We start from the raw sequence: 23,130 nt of genomic DNA on the forward strand, positions 1-23,130 counted from the left end.
ATGGTTGCCAGAGGTGGGGGTGAGGGTAGGCAAAATGGGCTGAGGGGGTCAAAAGGTACAAACTTCCAGTTATAAAATAAAGTCATGGGGATGTGTTAGTAACTATTTTTAATAACATTGCATTGCATATTTGAAAGTTCCGAAGAGAGTAAATCTTAAAAGTTCTCATCACAAGAAAAAAAAATTCTGTAACCATGTATAGTGTCAGATGTTAACTAGACTTATTGTGGTCATCGTTTCACAATATATACAAATATTGAATCATTATGATGTGCACTTGAAACTAATATAACATTATATCAATTATACCTCAATTTAAAAAAATAATTATCAATAAAAAAATAAAACAAAATATAAATAAAATTTTAAAAAGCCCTTTCAGTTATCAAGAATACCAATAATCATAGTTAATATTCCCTATTTTTAAGATTTATTTATTTATTTGAGGGGGAGGGGCAGAAGGAGAAGGAGCAAGAATCTCAAGCAGATTCCACACTGAGGCTGGAGCCTGGCTCAGGGCTTGATCTCATAACCCTGAGATCACAACCCATGCTGAAACCAACAGTTGGACACTTAACTAACTGCACCACCCAGGCAGCCTGTAGTTAATATTTCTTGAACACGGGGGCCATCTTATGTATTGCAGCATGTTTATCACCGCCTTTGGCCTCCCACTACCCAGTAGATGCCAGTAGCAACACCTCTGTCCTGGTTTTCATGATCAAAAAGTCTCCAGACATTATCAAATTTTCACTAGGGAACAGAATCACCCCATCTGAGAAACACTGGTCCAGGGCCAAAATTCTGCAATTCTGAGAGCTTCAACACAAGAATGGAATATAATTCCTAAATATAAACACCCAAAGTCAACATTAATCTTAGGCCAATTAAAAAAGGAACCTATAGTGAAAATTATGAGCTTTGGTTCTAGCCTCCTGGCCTCTGTGTGAGACAGTCAAAGATTAGTTGCCCATACAGCCAAGGGTCCATTTCTGGGGTCTCTATTCTGTTCCATTGGTCTATGTGTCTGTTTTTGTGCCAGTACCATGCTATCTTTGTGATCACAGCTTTGTTGTATAGCTTGAAATCAGGCAATGTGATGCCCCCAGCTTTGTTTTTCCTTTTCAACATTTCCTTGGCAATTCGGGGCCTTTTCTGGTTCCACACAAATTTAAGGGCTGTTTGTTCCAGCTCTTTGAAAAATGTCATTGGTATTTTGATCAGGATGGCATTGAAAGTGTAGATTGCTCTGGGTAGCATAGACATTTTAACTATGTTTACTCTTCTGATCCATGAGCATGGAATGTTTTTCCATCTTTTTGTGTCTTCTTCAATGTCTTTCAAGAGTGATCTGTAGTTTCTAGACTATAGATGCTTTACGTCTCTGGTTAAGTTAGTTCCAATATATCGTATGATTTTTGGTGGTATTGTAAATGTAATGGATTCCCTAATTTCTCTTTCTTCTGTCTCATTGTTTGTGTATAGAAATGCAACTGATTTCTGAGCATTGATTTTGTATCCTGCCACATTACTGAATTGTTCCGTAAGTTCTAGTAATTTGGGGGTGGAGTCTTTGGGTTTTCCATATAGAGTATCACGTCATCTGCGAAGGGAGACAGTTTGACTTCTTCTTTGCCGATTTGGATACCTTTTATCCCTTTTTGTTGTTTGATTGCTGTTGCAAGGACTTCTAGTACTATGTTGAACAATAATGGCAAGTACTATGTTGAACAATAATGGCAAGACTGGGCATCCTTGTCATGTTCCTGATCTTAAGGGAAAGGCTTTCAGCTTTTCCCCATTGAGAATGATATTCTCTATAGGCTATTCATAGATGCTTTTTATGAAATTGAGGAATGTACCCTCTATCCCTACACTCTGAAGGGTTTTAATGAGGAAAGGATGCTGTATTTTGTCAAATGCTTTTTCTGCATCAATTGAGAGGATCATATGGTTTGTGACTCTTTTCTTGTTGATGTGAATGATCACACTGATCGATTTGCGTATGTTGAACCACCCTTGCATTTCAGGGATGAATCCCACTTGGTTTTGATGGATAATCCTTTTAATGTACTGTTGGATCCTATTAGCTAGGATCCTGTTGAGAATTTTGGCATCCATATTCATCAGGGATATCAGTCTGTAATTCTCTTTTTTGATGGGGTCTTTGCCTGGTTTGGGGATCAAGGTAATACTGGCCTCATAGAATGAGTTTGGTAGTTTTCCTTGTGTTTCTATTTTTTGAACCAGCTTCAGGAGAATAGGTATTATTTCTTCTTTGAATGGTTGGTAGAATTCCCCAGGGAATTTATCAGGCCCTGGACTCTTGTTATGTGGGAGGTTTTTGATCACTACTTCATTCTCTTCATAATTAATTGGTCTGGGGCGCCTGGGTGGCACAGCGGTTAAGCGTCTGCCTTTGGCTCAGGGCGTGATCCCAGCGTTATGGGATGGAGCCCCACATCAGGCTCCTCCGCTATGAGCCTGCTTCTTCCTCTCCCACTCCCCCTGCTTGTGTTCCCTCTCTCGTTGGCTGTCTCTATCTCTGTTGAATAAATAAATAAAATCTTTTAAAAAATCATAATTAATTGGTCTGTTTAAATAATCAATTTCTTTCTGTTTCAGACTTGGCAGTTTATAGGTTTCCAGGAAGGCATCCATTTCTTCCAGGTTGTTTAATTTATTGGCATATAGTTGTTGATAATAGTTTCTAATGATCCTTCCTATTTCTTTGGTGTTGGTCGTGATCTCTTCCCTTTCATTCATAATTTTATTAATTTGGGTCCTTTCTCTACTCTTTTGAATAAGTCTGGTCAGTGGCTTATCAATCTTATTTATTCTTTCAAAGAACTGGCTGTTCCTGGTTTCTAATTCATTGATCTCTGCTCTAATCTTGATCACCTGCCTTTTTGTGTGTGGGTTAGGCCTGTTCTTCTGTTCAAGCTCCAGCTTCTTGAGGCGAGAATATAAAAACTGTATTTTAGATTTTTCTATTCTTTTGAGTGAGGCGTGGATGGGTATGTATTTTCCCCATAGGACTGTCTTTGCAGTGTCCCATAGGTTTTGGACCAATGTGTTTTCATTCTCATTGATTTCCATAAACTGCTTAAGCTCCTCTTTAATTCCCTGGTTTACCCAATCATTCCTAAGCAGGATGGTTCTTAGTTTCCAAGTGTTTGAGTTTCTTACAAATTTTTCCTTCTGATTGAGTTCCAGTTTCAAAGCATTGTGGTCTGAGAATATGCAAGGAATAATCTCAGTCTTTTGGTATCGGTTGAGACCTGTTTTGTGACCCAGAACACGGTCTATTCTTGAGAATGTTCCAGGGGTATTCGAAAAGAATGAGTATTCTGTTGTTCTGGGGTGTAGTGTTCTATATATATCTATGAGGTCCATCTGGTAAGTACGTCATTCAAAGCTCTTGTTTCTTTGTTGATTTTCTGCTTAGGTGATCTGTCTATTGCTGAGAGCGGAGTGTTGAGGTCCCCTACTAGTAACGTATTATTATCTATACGTCTCTTTATTCTGGTTATAAGTTGGCTTGTGTATCTAGCTGCTCCCCTGTTGGGGGCATAGATATTTATAACTGTCATATCCACTTGTTGGATACATCCTTTAAGAATAATATAGTGTCCTTCTGTATCTCTAACTACAGTCTTTAGTTTAAAATCGAATCTGTCTGATATGAGAAGTGCTACCCCAGCTTTCTTTTGAGGTCTGATGGCATGAAAAATGGTTCTCCATCCCTTCACTTTCAGTCTGGATGTATCTTTAGGTTCAACATGAGTCTCTTGGAGACAGCAAATGGATGGGTCATGTCTTTTTATCCAATCAGCAACCCTGTGGCACTTTAGGGAGCATGTAGGCCATTCACATTGAGAGTGATTATTGAGAGAGATATGATTTTAATGATGTCATGGTGCCTGTGAAGTCTTTGTTTCTATAGACTGTAAATTTCTGTTCTGTATCACTCTTGGGGTCTTTTTACTTTTATAGAACTCCCCTTAATATTTCTTGTAGGGCTGGCTTGGTGGTCACACATTCTTTCAGTTTCTGCCGGTCTTGGAAGGTCTTTGTCTCTCCATCAATTCTGAATGACAGCCTTGTTGGATAAAGGATCCTTGGCTGCATATTCTTCTTAGTGCTCTGAATATGCCTTGCCAGCTTTTCCTGGCTTGCCAGGTCTCTGTGGACAGATCTGATGTTATTCTGATGTTCTTCCCTCGTAGGAGGATTCTCTTCTCCCTTGTGACTTTCGAGATTGTATCCTTGGATCTAATATTTGCGAACTGCACTATTATGTGACGTGGTGTAGGTCTGTTCTCATTGATCTTGGGAGGGGTCCTCTCTGACTCTTGGACACGAATGCTTGTTTTCTTTGACAGATTAGGGAAGTTCTCAGCTACAATTTGTTCAAATATCTCTTCTAGACCTCTTTCTCCACCCCCATCAGGGATGCTGATGATTCTGACATTGGAACGTTTCATTGAGTCAGTAATCTCCCGTAATCTACATTCTTGAGATTGGATTTTTTTGAGCCAAGTTCCCATTTTTTCCTTCTTTTCTATCATCCCATCTTCCAATTCGCTAATTCGTCTTCTGCCTCATTTACTCTGGCCATCGGAGCATCCCGTTTAGACTGCATTTGATTCATAGCATTTTTAATTTCTTCCAGATTCGCTCTCATTTCCGCCCTTAGAGATTCTCTAGTCTCATTAATATTTTCGTTAATATTTTTTTCAAGCCTATACATCATCTTGACCATTGTTACTCTGAACTCCATTTCTGACAATTTGCTTATATCCATATCCATCAGTTCTGTGGCAGAGATCATAGTCTCTGTCTCCTTTCTTTGCTGGAGATTCCTCCTTGTCATTTTGATGAGGAGAGGTTGCGGGAATGCACAGAGCCCAAGTTATTGACCAGGACCCAGGCAATGTGCACTTGTTTTATAGGGACCTTAGGGATGTGGGTTTCTTGATTTTTCAGCCTGCCTTCTTGGGGGACAGGCCTGCCGTGCAACTCAGGCAACCCTGTTTGGGTGGAATTGCCCCGTCCCCTGTGAGAGGGGTTGGGGATGGGCACAATGAGAACTGGAATTTCTGGGCTTTTGTTCTCTGGTGGGCTTTCCCTGGAAGTTTTCTGTGACTCTTCTGAAAGTTAGAGCAGCAGTGGCCGTATCCTAGCCTCTGTCTCAGAACAGAGAGATTGCTTTCCACTGAGCTCTCCTGGCCACTTTAACTCTGTTTCTGTCGGTGCTGCTAAAAACCTGCAGCATCCCGGGTTGTGCACTCCACAGCCACTCTCCCAGCCCTCACTCCCAGGGCTGGCATGCCTTTGTCCTTTGTGCTTCTAACACCACCAGCCACCCCCGGTTCTCGCGCGCACTCCCGAGCTCCCCATTTCAGTGTGGTTCGCGCGCGCTCCAGAGCTCAGGTTTTCAGTCTGGGCACGCCGCACTCCCGAGCACCCTGTTTCTGTCTAGTTCGAGTGCGCACTCTGGAGCTCCGATTTTCAGTCTGGTCATGCATGTGCTCTTAAGCTCCAGTTTTCAGTTTGGACGCGCGCACATTCCCGGGCTCCCGGTCTCAGTCGGCTTTCTCGCGGGTGCCGGTCCGCGAGTCCGGCCCGCTCCCCAGTGCAGGTGGCCACTGCTTCCTGGCACTCGAGTGCAGCAGCTCCCACCCCCTTCCATTTATCTTCCAATATCTGTGTGCGGATTCATGGCCCCCTGCTTTGTACCTCAATACTCAGCCCTGGAGATGTTCGTTTGTAGAGATCCAGATGTATCTTCCTACGTCTCAGGCTGATTTCATGGGTGCTCAGGATGGTCTGGTAGATATCCAGCTCAATTCAGGGGACCAGATGATAAAAGGTCCCCTACTCCTCTGCCATCTGCCCCCCCCTTTGTTAAGGGTTTTTATCATGACAGAATGTTGTACTTTGTCAAATGTTTTTTCTGCATCTATTGAAATGATCATATGGTTCTTACCCTTTCTTTTATTAATGTGGTGTATCATGTTGACTGACTTGAGAATATTGCAAAAGACCCCAAATAGCCAAAGCAACCTTGAAAAAGAAAAGCAAAGCTGGAGGCATCACAATTCCAGACATCAAGTTATATTTCAAAGCTGTAGTGAATAAGACAGTATGGTACCACACAAAAAGAGACACACAGATCAACTGAACAGAAATAGAAACCCCAGATATGAACCCAGAACTATATGGTCAGTTAATATTTAACAAAGCAGGAAAGACTATAACAATGGGAAAAAGGCAGTCTCTTCAACAAATGGTGTTGGGAAAAACTAGACAACAACATGCCAAAGAATGAACCTGGACCACTTTCTTTATGTCATACACAAAAATAAATTCAAAATGGATTGAAGATCTAAATATGAAACATGAAACCATAAAAATCCTAAAGAAGAACACAAGCAGTAACCTCTTTGACATCAGCCATAGGAACTTCTTTCTAGGTATGTCTTCTGAGGCAAGGGAAACAAAAGCAAAAATAAACTATTTGGACCTCACCAAAATAAAAAGTTTCTGCACAGTAAGGAAACAATCAAAACCACAGAATGGGAGAAGATATTTGCAAATGACATATCTGATAAAGGGTTAGTATTCAAAATATGTAAAGAACTTATAAAACTCAACACCCAAAAAATGAATAATCCAAATAAAAAATGGGCAGAAGACATGAATAGACATTTTTCCAAAAAAGACAGGCAGATGGCCAACAGACATATGAAAAGATGCTTAACATTACTCATTATCAGAGAAATGCAAATCAAAACCACAATAAGATATCATCTCACACCTGTCATAATGGCTAAAAACAACAACAAAAGAACAACAGATGTTGGTGAGGATGTGGAGAAAGTGGAACCCTCGTGCACTGTTGGTGGGAATGTACACTGGTGGAGTCACTCTGGAAAACAGTATGGAGTTTCCTCAAAAAGTTAAAAATAGAACTACCTTCTAATCCAGCAATTGCACTACTAGGTATTTACCCAAAGAATACAAAAACACTAATTCAAAGGGATCCATGCACCCCAATGTTTATAGCAGCATTATCTACCATAGCCAAATTATAGAAACAGCCCAAATCTCTATCAACTGATGAATGAATAAGGAAGATGTGGTGTTTACACACACACACACACACACACACTGGAGTATTACTCAGCCATAAAAAGAATGAAATCTTGCCATTTGCAATGACATGGATGGAGCTAGAATATCAAGCTAAGCGAAATAAGTCAGTCAGAGAAAGACAAATACCATATAATTTCACTCATATGTAGCATTTAAGAAATAAAACAAATGATCAAATAGGGAGAAAAGAGACAGGCAAACCAAGAAACAGACTCGTTAAGAAAAAATTAATGGTCACCAGAGAGGAAGTGGATGGGGAGGATGGGTGAAATAGGTAATGGGGGTTAAGGAGGGCACTTGTGAGGAGCAACAGGTGTTGCATGGAAGTGTTGAATCACCACATTGTATAACTGAAACTAATATTAAGCTGTATGTTAACTGGAATTTAAATTAAAACTTTAAAGAAAATACATGTAAAGTGGACAGTGCCTGATATGCATACACAGTACTCACCAAATAAACATCAACCCGTTATTATATCTACATCAAACATGTTCTTTTTTTAAGTAGTCAATTTTTTTCAAAGTGGTTTTCTATTTTTTTTTAATTCTAGTTGGTTAACATACAGTGTTATATTAGTTTCCAGTGTAAAATATAGTAGCCTGATTCTTTTACTGAATAACATATCATAAACATCTCCATACCTCTAACACTTTTCTACAACATGATTCTTAATAGTATGGATGTGCCTCATTTAACATAGTCTCCTATTTGGAGACATTTAGGAGAGTTCCACTTTTGAGTTATTATAAAATGTTGCAATTGGGCATGCTTGCACATCTCTTTCATGATTTACTTAGGAAGAAGCAAAGTTGCTGGAATAAAAGGTATACTCACTTTTTAGTCTTTTGGTATATTTTCGGTCCCAGGATTTATACCACCCAGAGTTTCTTATAATATTTTACATTTGGCTGATTATGAAAGGAGCCTAGGAGATTATGTCTGAGCAAAGTAGAATAATGAAGTTAGGGTAGTGTGCTCCTTAGCCACTCTGATCAGCAACATAATATTGAAATGAAAGGTGTGGCTGATGTTGAGTGTCCAATGAAGGGTGACTCCCATACCAGCATCTCCAAGCGCAGGCTGAGCACTCTTCCAATGTAACTAACTCCAGATACAAAAAAAAGCATCATCTAGCCCCAGGTGTCAGGAATTCTCAGCCTCAAACTTGTTGAGTTGGGGGAAAGTCAGAGCAGCTGCACTGACAAACCTTTCACAGGCTTTCCCTCTTAATTTATTCCATTCATGGAGAATTCCTCTTGGCAAGGTGTTATGGCCCTTGTGTCAGCAAAACCTTGTATAATTTAGAAGTGTGGTCCTAAAATAGTAAAAGGGCTGGAATGCCTCAGAGGCAAAAAATCACTTAAAGAGATTCCATTGTGAGGAACATGCCAGAGGGAACTAATCACATTGAATCACAGATGAGGAAGCAATATGACATGGGTGTTCAACCCAGTGGCCCAACAGTTTACACCAGCCTACTATTAAAAAGAGAGGCATTAAAAATAAATCATCAATAAATAAGTACTTTAATAGTTAGAGAAGGTGGAAATTATGGATTCAGGGACTCTCACAATTATAAAGATCTTCAAGGTCATCTATTCTAGCTCAATAGACAGTTCTTACTTGGATTCCATTTACAGTTGTCCTGAAAAGTGACCTTTGCTTAGACATGCTTAGACATGTCCAATAGCAGAGAACTGCTACTCTCTCCTCAGGACAACTAATGTGACTAGAAAGTTCATCTTTATTAAAATCCTGAAATCTGTCAGCCTAAATAAACAAACACATAAGTAAGCAGATGTTTTCCAAGCATCAGTGAGTCCTACAGAATGTTGAAAATGGCTCCAACTGGCTCCGGAGCTTTTCTTAGGAAAGGAACTAACTTTGTTTAGAAAAATACTCTGAGAAGTCATGTGGGGTGAGAAAGATGATGGGTTACAATGTAAGCAGAGAGCAAAACCAAACTGTTGTGCCTTAGAATTTAATAGAACTTTGAAGTAGGGCAAGCAGTGAAAAGCTGGAAATGGGACTGAAGAAGGAGAGGGGCTACTGAAGAACATGGACAGATGCCAGGTCCTGTAGGGAAAGGTGGCCAGTTGGAAAGTCCCTGGGCCTGAAGTTGTATTAAAAACAAGATTCCATTTTAAGTTGATTTCATTTCTATAATACAAAAGATAGACTGGTAGAACACTTTTAGAAAGCAATTAAGCAATATATCCAATTTGCTTTATCCTGATAATCCCAATGCTTGATATCCATCCCGAAAAATTAAATCAAAATGTGAAAATGCTGAATGGATAAAGAAGAACTGGTGTGTGTACACACACACACACACACACACACACACACACACACACACAATGGAATATTACTCAGCCATAAAAAATAATGAAATCTTGCCATTTGCAATGACATGGATAGAGCTACAGAGTATTATACCAAGTGAAAGAAGTCAGTCAGAGAAAGGCAAATATGATCTCACTCATATGTGGAACTTAAAACAAATGTGCAAAGGCGGGGAGAGAAAGGCAAACCAAGACAGAGACTCTTAACTCTAGAGAACACACTGATGGTTACCAGAGGGGAGGCATGTGGGGGGATGGGTGAAATAGGTTATAGGGATTAAGGAGGGCACTTGTGATGAGCACTGGGTGATGTATGGAAGTGCTAAATCACTATATCGTATACCTGAAATTAGTATTACACTGTATGTTAACTAACTAGAATTTCAATAAAAACTTTAAAAAAACGTGAAAATCTGGGGCGCCTGGGTGGCACAGCGGTTAAGCGTCTGCCTTCGGCTCAGGGCGTGATCCCGGTGTTATGGGATCGAGCCCCACATCAGGCTCCTCCGCTATGAGGTTATGAGCCTGCTTCTTCCTCTCCCACTCCCCCTGCTTGTGTTCCCTCTCTCGCTGGCTGTCTCTATGTCTGTCAAATAAATAAATAAAATCTTTAAAAAATAAAAATAAAATAAAAATAAAAATAAAAAAACGTGAAAATTGCAAAAATTAGAACTAACCCAGATCCTAAAACAGAAACTGTTAAATAGATTATGGCGTAGTCCCTAGAGTACTTTGCAACTATTAAGTATGATGCAAATGATAATATAACACAGGAAAATGTATGACAGATGTTTTCAATAGGAAAAATTATAATTTAATACTAACCTACTAAATAAACAAATAAAATGACAAAGAACTCCTATGTATAGAAAATATTTTAAAGAAATAAAACAAGACTGTTAATAATAGTCATCTCTAAGGGTAATTTTCTCCTATTTTTCCAAGTTTTTGAAATTTTACATAACAAACATGTTTAACATTTAGAATGTGAAAATGTTTACATAAACTGTATTTAAACATCAATTTTAAACTTCATTTAAAATGTGTTTATTGCTGTAGTTCTTTAGCAACTAGACAAGAGAAACAGCTCCATGGTTATAGAAAAGAAGTCAGCTACCCTTTCTTTATACCCAAGTCTGACTTTGATCAATTCACGTCACTTTTCTGAATGCTAGCTGTGGTACGGAAATAAAGCTACCTCCCTGCCTCTTTCACAGGATTATCGGGGGGTACAATACATTGGTGAATATGGAAGCCCTCTGAATTCTATATCCTTATAAAATTATAAAGGACTCTTACTGTTAGATTAGAGTCTGCAGGTAGTCATTTCATTCTTCCATCTTCCAATCCATTCTTCTTTTGCAAATGGCCACTTAATATAACCTGGGGAAATATATTGCACACAGGTCACATTTCTATATAGCGCATGTTGGGATAAAATTCATAAAATTCAGTACATTATTTTGAAACAAAATAGACAAAACGTCCTGAAACCAGTGGTACCATAATTCTCTTTAACATTCTGTTTTCATGTGAGTGGGGGTGTGTGTGGGTGTGTGTGTGTGTGTGTTACGAGTGTCTATGTGCATATGTACGGTGTGTGAGGTGTGTGTTTGTGTATGTGTACACTGAGGAGACCCAGGGAGCCAGAGGTGAATTTAGAACTGCTATTGCCTTATAAAGAGATTTGCTTTGTTTTCTTTTGCTTTGTTTTGCCTGACTATCCATGGTGAGTCTAGATATTAAAGAAGAAATTTTCAGAACCAAAGATTACAGATTCAAGTTCTGAGGATCTGAGCCTATCACATGCTGAAGGAGATCATTCACTGGAACCTCACTGCAATACCTTAATTTTTAAACAGAATTCAAAATAAGTCCATCTTGAGTTCTTTCCAAATGTTAGGGGAGGAATCACTAGAAGACCCACATACAAGGCAGTTTCCCCTCTTCCTCCTGCAAAAACAAACAACAAAAACTAACTATAGTGGGAAGAACACAAGACTTTAGTCAGAAGCTCAAAGTTATATTCCTACTTTCACTAACAATAAGGTCATCTCTGACCACCAGCTCAGCACAGTACCGCTTCCTTCCACTCAACTTGTTACTTCCCCAAATTCCTAAGGACAACTTCTCCTCTGCAAATCCTTCCCAACACATCACCAGTTCTTATGACTGGATCCCTGTGCCTCTCATTTCTTACATTTCTTGCATCCCTCCCCAACCTAGGCCTATGTCCATCAAGTGAGATCAAGTTCCCAGCCTGGCCCATCTTCCAATGATTACCCATGCCATGCTGGAAGCTGGACACAAAGGAGCCAGGAGAACATTTTCAAGTTAATGAACCTCTCTTGGCCTGAGTTTCAAGACAAATGGACTAAATGACCTGTAGTGCCCTTTCTTGATCTAATAGTCTACGGTTCTATCACAACATGAAAATCAAGAAACAAATATAATAATCACACCTGAAACTTATATAGTAGGCCAGTTCTTAATGCATCTTTACTCACATCACATCCTTGACCCACACAATGGATAGATAAACCAGGTGTTATCATCTCCATTCTGGAAATACATTTTGGAAATTACATTATTTACTTTTCCAGAACAGCAGGACAGAGACCCACATCTTCTGACTCTAGTTTCTAAGTTCTTTCATCCATAGAATGCTAAGGTATAGCAAAACTCGATTGCTGTCTATTCAGAGAAGAAACAGGGATTTGAGCAATTATGGGAATTCCAAAATTTGAAATACAAGTAATTGACTTTTTCAGACTAGATTCAAATCTTTTAGGGCATAACAAAGCATTTTAATTCTTGTGAAGCAAGGCACAACTCTTGCCCAGAAGAGAAATTTGTAGGATTTCAAACATTCTTACTAAGCGCAAAAGACTAGAATTTGGCACATACCCTAGTAGCTTACCTACACACAGATCATGGGCCTCACTCTTATATAACTGCACAAACATTTGCATTCTCTTTAATCATGTATTGGTTTTCCATTGTTACTGTATAAGAACTTATGACAAACTTAGCAGCTTAAACCAACACAAATTTATTGTTTCACAATTCTAAAGGTCAGAAGCCTGACATGGATCTTATTGGGCTAAAGTAAGGTGCTGGGAAGGCTGATTCCTTCTTGAGCCTCTAAGAGAGAATCTGTTTCCTTGCCTTTTTTAGCTTCTAGAGGCTGCCTGAATTCCTTGGCTTGTGGCTCCTCTCTTCATCTTCAAATCCATCAATGTAGTATGTTTCTGACCCTGCTTCTGCTCTCCCATCTTTTTGTCTGACCACAGAAGGATAAAGGTCCTTTTAAGGACCCATATGATAAGATTAGACCCACCCAGATGATCCAGATAATCTCCCTATCTCAAAGTCCTTGATCAGATCTGTGAAGTCCCTTTTGCCCTGAAAGGTTAACATATTCCCACCTTCCAAGGATTAGGATGTGGACATCTTTGGAGGATCATTATTCTGCTTACCACAATGATTATTTTTCATGAGTTTATTTAAAAAATAATAGTCAAAATGTATCAATGTACCTTCTATATGTTAAATACCCAAGTAGGAACTTTATATACAACACAACAAATTTTTATAAAAATAAGTCGAAGCTAGTATCGCTATCCCCATCTGACAGACAATGAAATTGAGAATCATTGGTTAAGTAACTTACAATGTCATCTAGCTAGTCAGAGGCAGAACGGGCTTCTAAACCACTAGAAAACAACCATGCACAGGAGTAGCCACCACTTTTCAATGCAATCACTGATTCTCAGGCATAAAGCTGTCGTGTAGCTAATCTCAGCTGGAAGCCTTATGAATATTTCTGCATAAGGGAAACCCTCCCTGTGCACAGAGCCTCAGTGCACAGTCTGAGGTTCCTTTGCTGCAGTGTGTTCCATCCACAACAAAAGGGAAATCTAGAGAGTAAGAAATGACAAAAGCTTCCTAAGAGAAAAACTCTTCTAAAAACCGCTGCAGACTCTTGAGATTTTTGGTAACACATGGCAAACGTGACAGGTTTCCTGGGCGTCTGCTAGTACTTGGCATCGTCACACTCCGCAGTCAATTTCGAAATTGTCATTTGGGGCCCACTGAGGCTTTAAATAGCACCTCCTAACAGCCGAGCCAGCTTTTGTAGCTTTCTCTTTCTATTAAGAGCACATGAGGGCTCACCGACTATTGAAAATAAATGTCACAAAGTAAATGCTTTTTTATATTTGGTTTGTTTAAATTGCTTTGAGGGCATTGAGATTGAAGACACATGGTTCAAAATGAAATCTTCCAGAATAACTATGCCATATCTCAAGACACCCAAAATATCAATTGCTACCCAAAACAAGATGCTGAGATAGAAATGCATATGTCACATTAATGCCAGGGCCAAAAAGTGAGAGAATAAAAGAAAACAAAATTTTAAAACACTAACATTTATTGAACACCTGATGTTTGCCAAATATTTTGAAAAACTAATCTCATTTAATCCATACAATACTTATAAGTAACCCAATTTCACTGGTGAAGACAGAGCCTTAGAGAGGTCAAATAAGAGGTCCAAGGTCACCCTGCTGGACGGCAGTGAGGCTGGGGCTTTCTGGCCATAAAAAGAATTATTTCCCCACACACCCAACCAAGCAGGCTAGGCTCAGGGCATAAGACAAGAGTCAGCCCTGACTCACTGGAAGGCAGCCTGACTTGGAAAACAATATTTATTTGCTTAAAGGCTGTGTGGGAGACAAGAAGAAGCATTAAAGCTGAAGATAATAGACAGGCAGGTGCAGCTGATTTAGTTCCAGCCATCACATCCTCAATGTTCCTAACAGGAGTGGTGATAGTAACACCTCGTAATTACACAACACCCTCCTCAGACACATTCACATTCATCTTCCCAACAGCTCTGGAATGGAGGACACAGCACAATCACATTCCTTTTACAGAGAGAGAAGCTGATGCATTTGCCCAAGGTCACAGAGGGACACAGAGGCTTGGAGAGATGGTAACCCTGGAACCCATATCAAGATGGCTTACCCACTGGCTACAGGAAAACAAATTCAACACCCTGGGCTCTGAGACTCATGGGTGAAACATTCATTTAGTCAGCCATACTGTGCTCTGTAAAATCCCTGTCAAAATGTCCCAGACCACCAGAAGCAGGTGACAGGAAGGTCTTCCATTTCCTTCATACTTCCAGATATTCACTCCTGGTGGAGAGGGGGGTCTTTCTTTTGTTAAACAGCACATGTGCATTACTGAAAAAGAATCAATCTTGACCAGGGAAAGGTTTGTTTTTCAAATGATGGTCTATCCCAAAGAACCTCAAATTCTGCCAGAAAGATGCTTGATCCTCTCCCAGAAGGGAACCTAGAATTTGAATTTCTGGCCTTGACTACAAGGTACATCAACTGAAGAAGTAGGACCCACAGGATGGTGAAAAGGAAAAAGAAGAAAAGGAGGGAGACCCTGTGGAGAAGGGACCCTCAAGTGGAATATCCACTGTACGGGCCATCCCCAAGGTGCACTGTACAGATGGTAAAGTGTTGTTTAGCACAAGCTTTGCACACCTTTGGTATTTGCAATTGGCTGTTGGCATGACTGTAGTTTTTATGAGGATTGTACTTGTACATTCTTCCAGATATTTCAGGGCTTAATAACAAGTATATGCAAGATTCAGAATGTGTCTCCCACGGCACAATATTTCACAGCATAAAAACAGGTAGAACACTATTGGTCTTAAACAGAAGTATGAGTCATTCCCATTATCAGAGTTAATAAAAGGTTCTACTGTACCAACAAAAAAGTCTTCACAATTAAATTACTCTCAAGGCACAAAGCTTAGCACTTGACACTTGGAATGCTAGCTTCCTCAGTTGCAATCTTAGGACAACCACTGAGATGTTCACACTCCTAGAGAAGTAGTTCAGCAATCTCCTCCCTAAAGCAGAGACTTTACCATTATGAAAATTTTAAGAGCTAATACCTAATTTTAAATGCTATGATTTAATACTATGATTTAAATGCTATAGTCTCAAGTGTGAATTCAATGAAAATACTATGTAACTTTGTTTCCCTTAATGCTCCTAGATTTGAAGCACAAGATCAGAAGCTTTCAGATTCAAACAATAAGTTTTGCCTATCCTACCCATTCCCAATTTCTGATAAATAAAAACCAGAGGGAAATAAGGACACCTTGCTAGCTTGGTCATTAGAGTGTGCAACTCTTGATCTCAGGGTCATGAGTTCAAGCTCCAAGTTGAGTGTAAAGCTTAGTTAAAAAACAAAAAACCAAAGGGAAATAGAAAAGAAAGGGAAAGGGGAGCAATCTGAATTAAGAGAAATCAAGAAAAGGGGCACCTGGGGTGGCTCAGTCGGTTGAGCACCAACACTTGATATCTGATCAGGTCATGATCTCAGGGTCCTAAGATCAAGCCCCATGTTGGACTCCATGCTGGGCATGGAACCTGCTTAAGATTCTCTCTCTTCCTCTTCCCCTGCTGCTACCACCACCACCACCACCACCACCACCACCCACTTACACATGCACACACACTCTCTCACTCTTAAAAAAGAGAGGAGAGAGAAATCAAGAAAGAAGATCCAAGAAAACTCTGCTACATAGACAGGAGATGAAGACAAAATAAAGAAAGAACAAGAGCACAGTCTGTCTGGGAAGAAAGTGACCAGAACCCAAAGAAGAAGTCACGAACAGCCTCCCCACCCCAGCTTAGAGCTATATGGTTTGGAAGCAAGAGTTGACTATGGGCTAGTAGCTGTGAGGCAAATTCAGTCTCCTAGGCAATCTCAATTATAACTATAAATACATATATCATTAATAAAACATTAGAAAAATCAAGTCTGTCAGGATATTTAAAGAATAATACATCATGACAAAGTAGGATTTATTCCAGGAATGAATGTCATTATGGGCCAATATTAGGAAATCTATAATTCATTATATTAGTAGGTCAAAGGAAAAAAAGCTATCTGATTGCCTCAATAGATGTTTTTTTAAAAATTTGATAAATTTTTAAACCTATAACCTACAAGTAGAAATAGAAGAAATTGAAGAGTATCTATTAATATGATATGGAGTACCTAGGATCCAATTAATTGGCAACATAATATTTAAATATAAAACATTATGGGGATATTTATGAATAGAAGGAATGAGACAAAAATGACCACTATCACAACTCATATTTTAATATGCTTCCTCTAGTTCTAAGCAATTAAGTATACATACTAGAAGAGAGAAGAAATTTTATCTTTGCTTACATATAAAAAAATATCTAGCTGAAAAAAATCCAAGATAATCAATTGAAATAAATATTGAAACTAATATGAGTTCATTAATATGGCTATGTAAAAAACAAGTATGTATTTAAAATGATAAATTTTATATGCCAGTTATATCCATTTTCTCCCCAGCTAAAACGCACTCATATTGAGAAAACCCAAAGAAAGTGAGGATAAAAGAAAACTAGACATATGAAGATTTCAGGAAATGTAAAGATACAAAAAGAGTACCAGTTCTCTATCTTATAACTTCCCAAACTATCATGGGATGGTTGACAAAAGGTGAGAAACATTTCAAGAACCAATACAAGTAGTTACATTCAAATGGAAACCAGCAGTATTCTTTTCCCTTTTTATCAAAATATTCTAGAGTTTCATAACAGATTGAGTCTTTACCGTGGTGTCCCACATCCATGCACCAACCTGATAAGAGCAGAACTAAATTTAAACTTGAGGTTACAGAAGCCACTCCTAAGTCATGTTTCAGACATCAAGTCACAAATAGATAACCTCACTACCAGTAGACTCCCCTTACCTATATAGCAATGGTTGTCTTCCTCTCTCCCTAAACCTCTGGGTTTATTTCTTCACTTTTCAAACCCTGGTCTCTCATCAATTCATGAACAAGGAAAGCTTTGTCTCATTACTTTAACTTGGGAATTAAAAACTGCTACCACTTGAGGTCTGCTCTGTGAATTTATTCATTCATACATTCATCCAACAAATGTCTATTTAGTGCCAGCTGTAGACTGGGCACTGTTACTGGTGGCTTAAGATGAATAAGTTAGATATGGTAAGGGCCTTACAGTGTTTATAGTCTAGTGGGAGATTCAAACAAATTGAGAGACTATCACAGTATCATCAGTAAATGTGTGCTAGGGTTAGCCCAAGATGCTGATATTACAGAAAATAGGGTCCTCCAACCTTACTGGGAAGGTGCCCTGAAGTATAAGTTTGGGGTGGGGAGAGGAAAAAGCATGTCTCATTTTACTCATTTCTGGCATAAAAGACAGCCACACATTCAATTAGCATTCTCAAACCCATTAAGAGAGCTTCTAGGAGTTGGAACAGTTTTAGCTGATACAGGCACCATGTTACATGCCGTGTTTTATAGCTCCTTGGTGATGTCTGACAGCACTCTAAAGAATCCTTTTGGAACTAACAGAAGTTTCAAGTGGATACAATGAATTCTGAGCAGAGTGTTTTTAAGAGCCTTTTTATCCTCTGGGGCTAAAACCCCTTTCAAGGACTGCTCAAGCAATCCCAGTTGTTAGATGACAACCCACATGGTTACCAAGGATGAGAAAGGCATATGAAGAAAATACTGTTTTGGTCTTCGGTAAATGTTTGAACTCTGCTGGGTCTGACAGCAAAGCCCCAAGGACAAAGATGAATTTTATGATGTAGGCTTTTCCCATCAGGGCTCATGACTGACTAAGTTTTTTAAGGCTCAAGTCAGGGTCTGCTACCATGGTCAGCATTTAAAGTATGTAACCTAGAAAAGAGCAGCTTTATAGATTTGGAAAATCTAACTTACTTTTCTCCAGGAGAATCAGAATGTTATAAAGCAAATATTTTTGCTAATCTCCCAAAAACCAGAACTTCTGTCCAACTCTAGCTTCTCCTCAGCTACTATAAACACCACTTTATTAAAATATTGCTACTAGCCCCTTCACATATTGTTTACATTTAAATAGGAAAGACATGTTTATTATTGGAAAGTCATTACTATGACACTTTCCTAATCTTAAATACTTAACACGTATTCTGTTCATCCTGAAAGAGAACTCTAACATTTACTCATATAAATTATAAATTGGTTTGACAATTTTTTATTAAACGAAATGTACTTATTGCTTAAAATGTGATCCCTAGTAATAGCTGACCTTTAGGAATAACCAATTTTTATACATTTCATGAAAAGGAAAACATAATTACTTTCCCCCTAAAATCAGAAATTAAGTGATGTCTGTTTTTACTCCCATCTATTAACATTGTACTAGAGGTTCTAGGCAAAGAAGTGTCTTTATCCAAAGACAATATTATTGCCTATGTAGGAAATCCTAATGCATTTACAAAAGAAGAAAATAAGAGCTTGAGAGCTACTACTAAGTGAATTTATCAAGATCAACATACAAACTGGGTGTTATACGCAACTCATGAATCATCGAACTTTACATAAAAAACCAGGGATGTACTGTATGGTGACTAACATAGTATAATAAAAAAATATTATTATAAAAAAATCAATATACAAAAACCAACTGCATGTGTAAATATGTAAAATACTTAGCGATAAATCTGATGGAAGATGTACAAGACTTGAATACTGAAAACTACATACCACTGCTAAGAGAAACTAAAAAATACATACGTAGGGGGCGCCTGGGTGGCACAGCGGTTAAGCGTCTGCCTTCGGCTCAGGGCGTGATCCCGGTGTTATGGGATCGAGCCCCACATCAGGCTCCTCCTTATGAGCCTGCTTCTTCCTCTCCCACTCCCCCTGCTTGTGTTCCCTCTCTCACTGGCTGTGTCTATCTCTGTCAAATAAATAAATAAAATCTTTAAAAAAAAAAAAATAAATAAATAAATAATACATAAGTAAATAGAGAGACATAGATCAAAAGACTCAATATTGTTAAGATGTTAATTCTCCTCAAATTGATCTATAGATGTAATACAATCCAAATAAAAATTCCAGGAGGCTTGTTTGTCAAACTTGACAAGCCAATTATATAATTCATATGAAAATGCAAATTTGCCTATAATAGCCAAAACAAGTTTTTAAAAATAACAAAGTTAGAGGACTTAACACTACCTGACTTCAGGACTTATTATAAAGCAGTAGTAATCAAGACACTGTGATAAGAGTGTAAAATAAACAAATGGATAAAACGGAATAGAAAGTCCAATAATAAACATACACATAAGTGGTCAGTTGATTTTTTTTAAGATTTTATTTATTTATTTGTCAGCGTGAGAGTGAGAGCACAAGCAGGGTGAGTAGCAGGCAGAGGGAAAAGCAGGCTCCCTGCTGAGCAAGGAGCCCGATGTGGGACTCAATCCCAGGACCCCAGGATCATGACCCGAGCCAAAGCCAGATGCTTACTTGACTGAGCCAACCAGGCATCCCAGTTGATTTTTGACAAAGATGCAAAGGCAATCCAGAAAAAAACATACAGACTTAATAAATGGTACCAAAACAGTGGGGAAAAACAAAACAAAACAAAACTTAAATCCACGACTTACACTGCATGCAAAAATTAACCCAAAACAAACCTAAATATAAAACCTAATGCTATAAAATTTATACCAAAAAATATCTAGGCTAAATAAAAATGAAATAAAAAATATGATCCACAGAAGGAAAAAGCGATAAATTCAACTTCATCAAAGTTAAGGCTTTGGCTCTTCAAAAGACACTCTGAAGAGAATGAAAAGACAAACCACAGAGACAATATCTACATATTATATATCCAATAAAGGACTTATTTCCAAAACATATAAAGAACTCTCAGAACTCAATAATAAAAATAATGCCTGTAAAAGATTTGAACACAGACATCCTCCTAAAAGAGACGACAGATGGCAAATAAACACAGGAAAAGATTTTCAACATCAGTAGTCACTTGGGAAATGAAAATTAAAACCACAATGTCTATCATACCTCAAAAAAAAAATGCTCTAACTGTAAAAAAAACAAAAAACAAAAAACAACCCTTAATGAGATAAACACTACATGCCTATTAGAATGACTAAAATTTAAAAGACTGTTCATTTGAAGTTTTGGCAGAGATGTGGAAGAATTAGAACTCTGATAACACTGCTAATGGGAATGTGAAATGGTATGACCACTTTGGAAAACATTTTGGCAATTTCTTCAAAAGTTAAACATACACCCACTATATGATCCAGCTCTTTCATTCCTAAATATTGTCCAAGAAAATGAAAGCATGTGTCCACACAAAGACTTGTACACAAAAGCTGAGAGTAAATTTTTTAATGGAACATTTCTGGGACAGCTGTAGGTCTTATTCTCTCTTCAGTACTAGGAAATTCTCCTCTATTACTCAGTAATTTTTTTCCTTATATCTTCTCATTTCTCTCATCCTGACATTTCTATTATTTGCATAGGGGTCTCTAAGATAGATCTTTATATGTCCTAATTTTTCACTCACGTTTTCCATTGTTTGTCGTTTTCCCCCACCTTCTTAGAAACTTTCGTCTCTACCACATCCTTCTAGTCCTCCAACTGCATTACATGTTGAGATCATCTAGGATTTGAAATCCAAATAGCTATCTTTTTTTAGATTCTGCATAAATAATTATTTAGAATTAACTAATGTTTTATGTATTCTTTTAGATTAAAATTGTGCTTGCTTGTGTTTTGTATCTCATAGGTTTGTTTTTTGTGTACATATGTATGTTTATTTATTTATGGAGGTCTTTTTCTAACAATTCTTTCAGAATTTATGTATGGTAAATTTTTTGAGACTTTTTTAATTCTAAAATGTCTTTGGTAGATCTTTCAAACTCAGTGCCACTTTCACTAGGTATGGAATTTTAAGTTCAAAATCGTTTTCCTTCAGAATAGCAAATATTTTGCTCCAATATTTTTCTAATACGTTGTTTTTGATAAGAAATGTGATGTCAATTTGATTTTCATTTCTTTGTGGAAAAACTGTTTTTCTCTTCCTGAAAACTGAATTTTCTCATTATTCTTAATGTTTTTAAATTTGCACGCATTAAGTTAAATTGTTGCATACATTCTGCTTGATACTAAGTTTATCTCAAAAACTGAACAATCATTTCTTTCTTCAGCTTTGAAATTATTTTCTACCTCTCTTTTTCTTAATCATTTCTTCTCTTCCTTTCTTTCCTCTTCTACTAAAATTTCAAAATTTAAATGGAATTTCTCTTGAAATTTTCGAACTTCTATTCCATGACAAATATGACTTTTCTGACATTATAGATATCTTTTGTCATTTTGAGAAACTTTTGGGGGAGAATTACCCTGTTCAATTACCCTGATTCATAGATAACCCTCCAGCAGTGGTAGAGGTTGGGGATAGGATATACTCCCAGTGGAGGTGTTCCTAGAATCAGTATTCTGACTGTGGAAGATTCTAAATCCCTCCTGAAAGTTGCCATGTATCTGTATACTCATCAGCTTCTCCCAAACATTCAAACTTACAACTTTTTTTGTAATATCCAGACTGTAAATAATCCAAATGTCCATCAACAGATAAATGAATAAACAAATTGTGGTAAATCCATACAACAGAATACTATTCAGCAATAAAAAGGAACAAAATATTGATACAGAACACAACATGGGTGAATTCCAAAATAATTATGTTGACTGAAATAAGCCAGACAAACAAAGGGATCATGTATTATTTCACCTATATAAAATTCTAGAAAATTCAAACCAATCTATAGTGACAGTAATGAATGATTGCTTCTAAGAGATGAGACAAGAGAAAGCAATTATAGAAGGACAGAGGACAGTCTTGGGAATGATGGATGTGTTCATTATCTTTATTGTGCTGATATATATATATATATATATATATATATAACTTGTGGGGAGACATTTCAAAACTTATGAAATTATACACACTTTAAATATGTACAGTTTATTTAATTAAACCTCAATAAAGCTGAAACAGAAGAATATAATACACACACACGTATCAAAGTGTTGACAGTGATTATTTTGAGGTGGTAGAGTTAAGATTGGTTTTTATCTTATTCTATATACTGCATTTTATTTTACTACTTTTATATATAAACATCATACTTAAAATCAGGAAAAATAGTCACTCTTTTATTTTATATTACATTTAAAATCAGAAAAATAGGGGCACCTGGGTAGCTCAGTTGGTTGAGTGTCTGACTCTTGGTTTTGGCTCAGGTCATGATCTCATGGGTCATAGGATCGAGCCCTGTCAGGCTCCACACTCATTGGGGAGTCACCTTGAAGATTCTCTCCCTCTGACCCTCCCCCATGCACTCTCTTTCTCTTGTTCTCTCTTTCTGAAAAAAATAAATCTTTAAAAATATAAAATAAAATAAAAAACAATAACTTTCTGATTTTGGTCTGTATATTTGGAAAATTTATAAAAGTATGAAAATATAATTGAATACTCTGACATTTTCACTAAGCATTGTATTATAATCTTTCTAACATATAACAGAGTTTTTGGTTGTATACTTTCAATAAACCCACAGTATTTCCATTGTTGCTGGACCACAATGCAGCTAATCGATAGCTTCCCTTCTTTTTTCCCCCTCTTGCTGGGGAAACTTTCAAAACTACTTTTAT

General features: G+C 37.8%; 1 protein-coding gene across 8 annotated transcripts in view; it reads right to left on the bottom strand.

Moving 5' to 3' along the window:
- PLPPR1 (phospholipid phosphatase related 1) overlaps nucleotides 1–23,130 on the bottom strand; it is a 578,428-nt gene that overhangs the window by 426,013 nt on the left and 129,285 nt on the right. For 6 of the 8 annotated variants that reach the window (XM_087869513.1, XM_087869509.1, XM_087869512.1 and 3 more), the window contains one exon: nucleotides 10,809–10,892. The gene's annotated coding sequence lies outside the window, so the exon portion shown is untranslated. Of the gene's footprint in view, nucleotides 1–10,808; nucleotides 10,893–11,355; nucleotides 11,463–23,130 lie in introns of all 8 variants that reach the window. The other 2 variants (XM_087869515.1, XM_087869510.1) reach the window with 1 other exon arrangement.

This window comes from Ursus americanus, chromosome 18 (genome assembly GCF_024610735.1).
Source record: "Ursus americanus isolate L20-20 chromosome 18, mUrsAme1.1.p, whole genome shotgun sequence".
Taxonomy (NCBI): Eukaryota; Metazoa; Chordata; class Mammalia; order Carnivora; family Ursidae; genus Ursus; species Ursus americanus.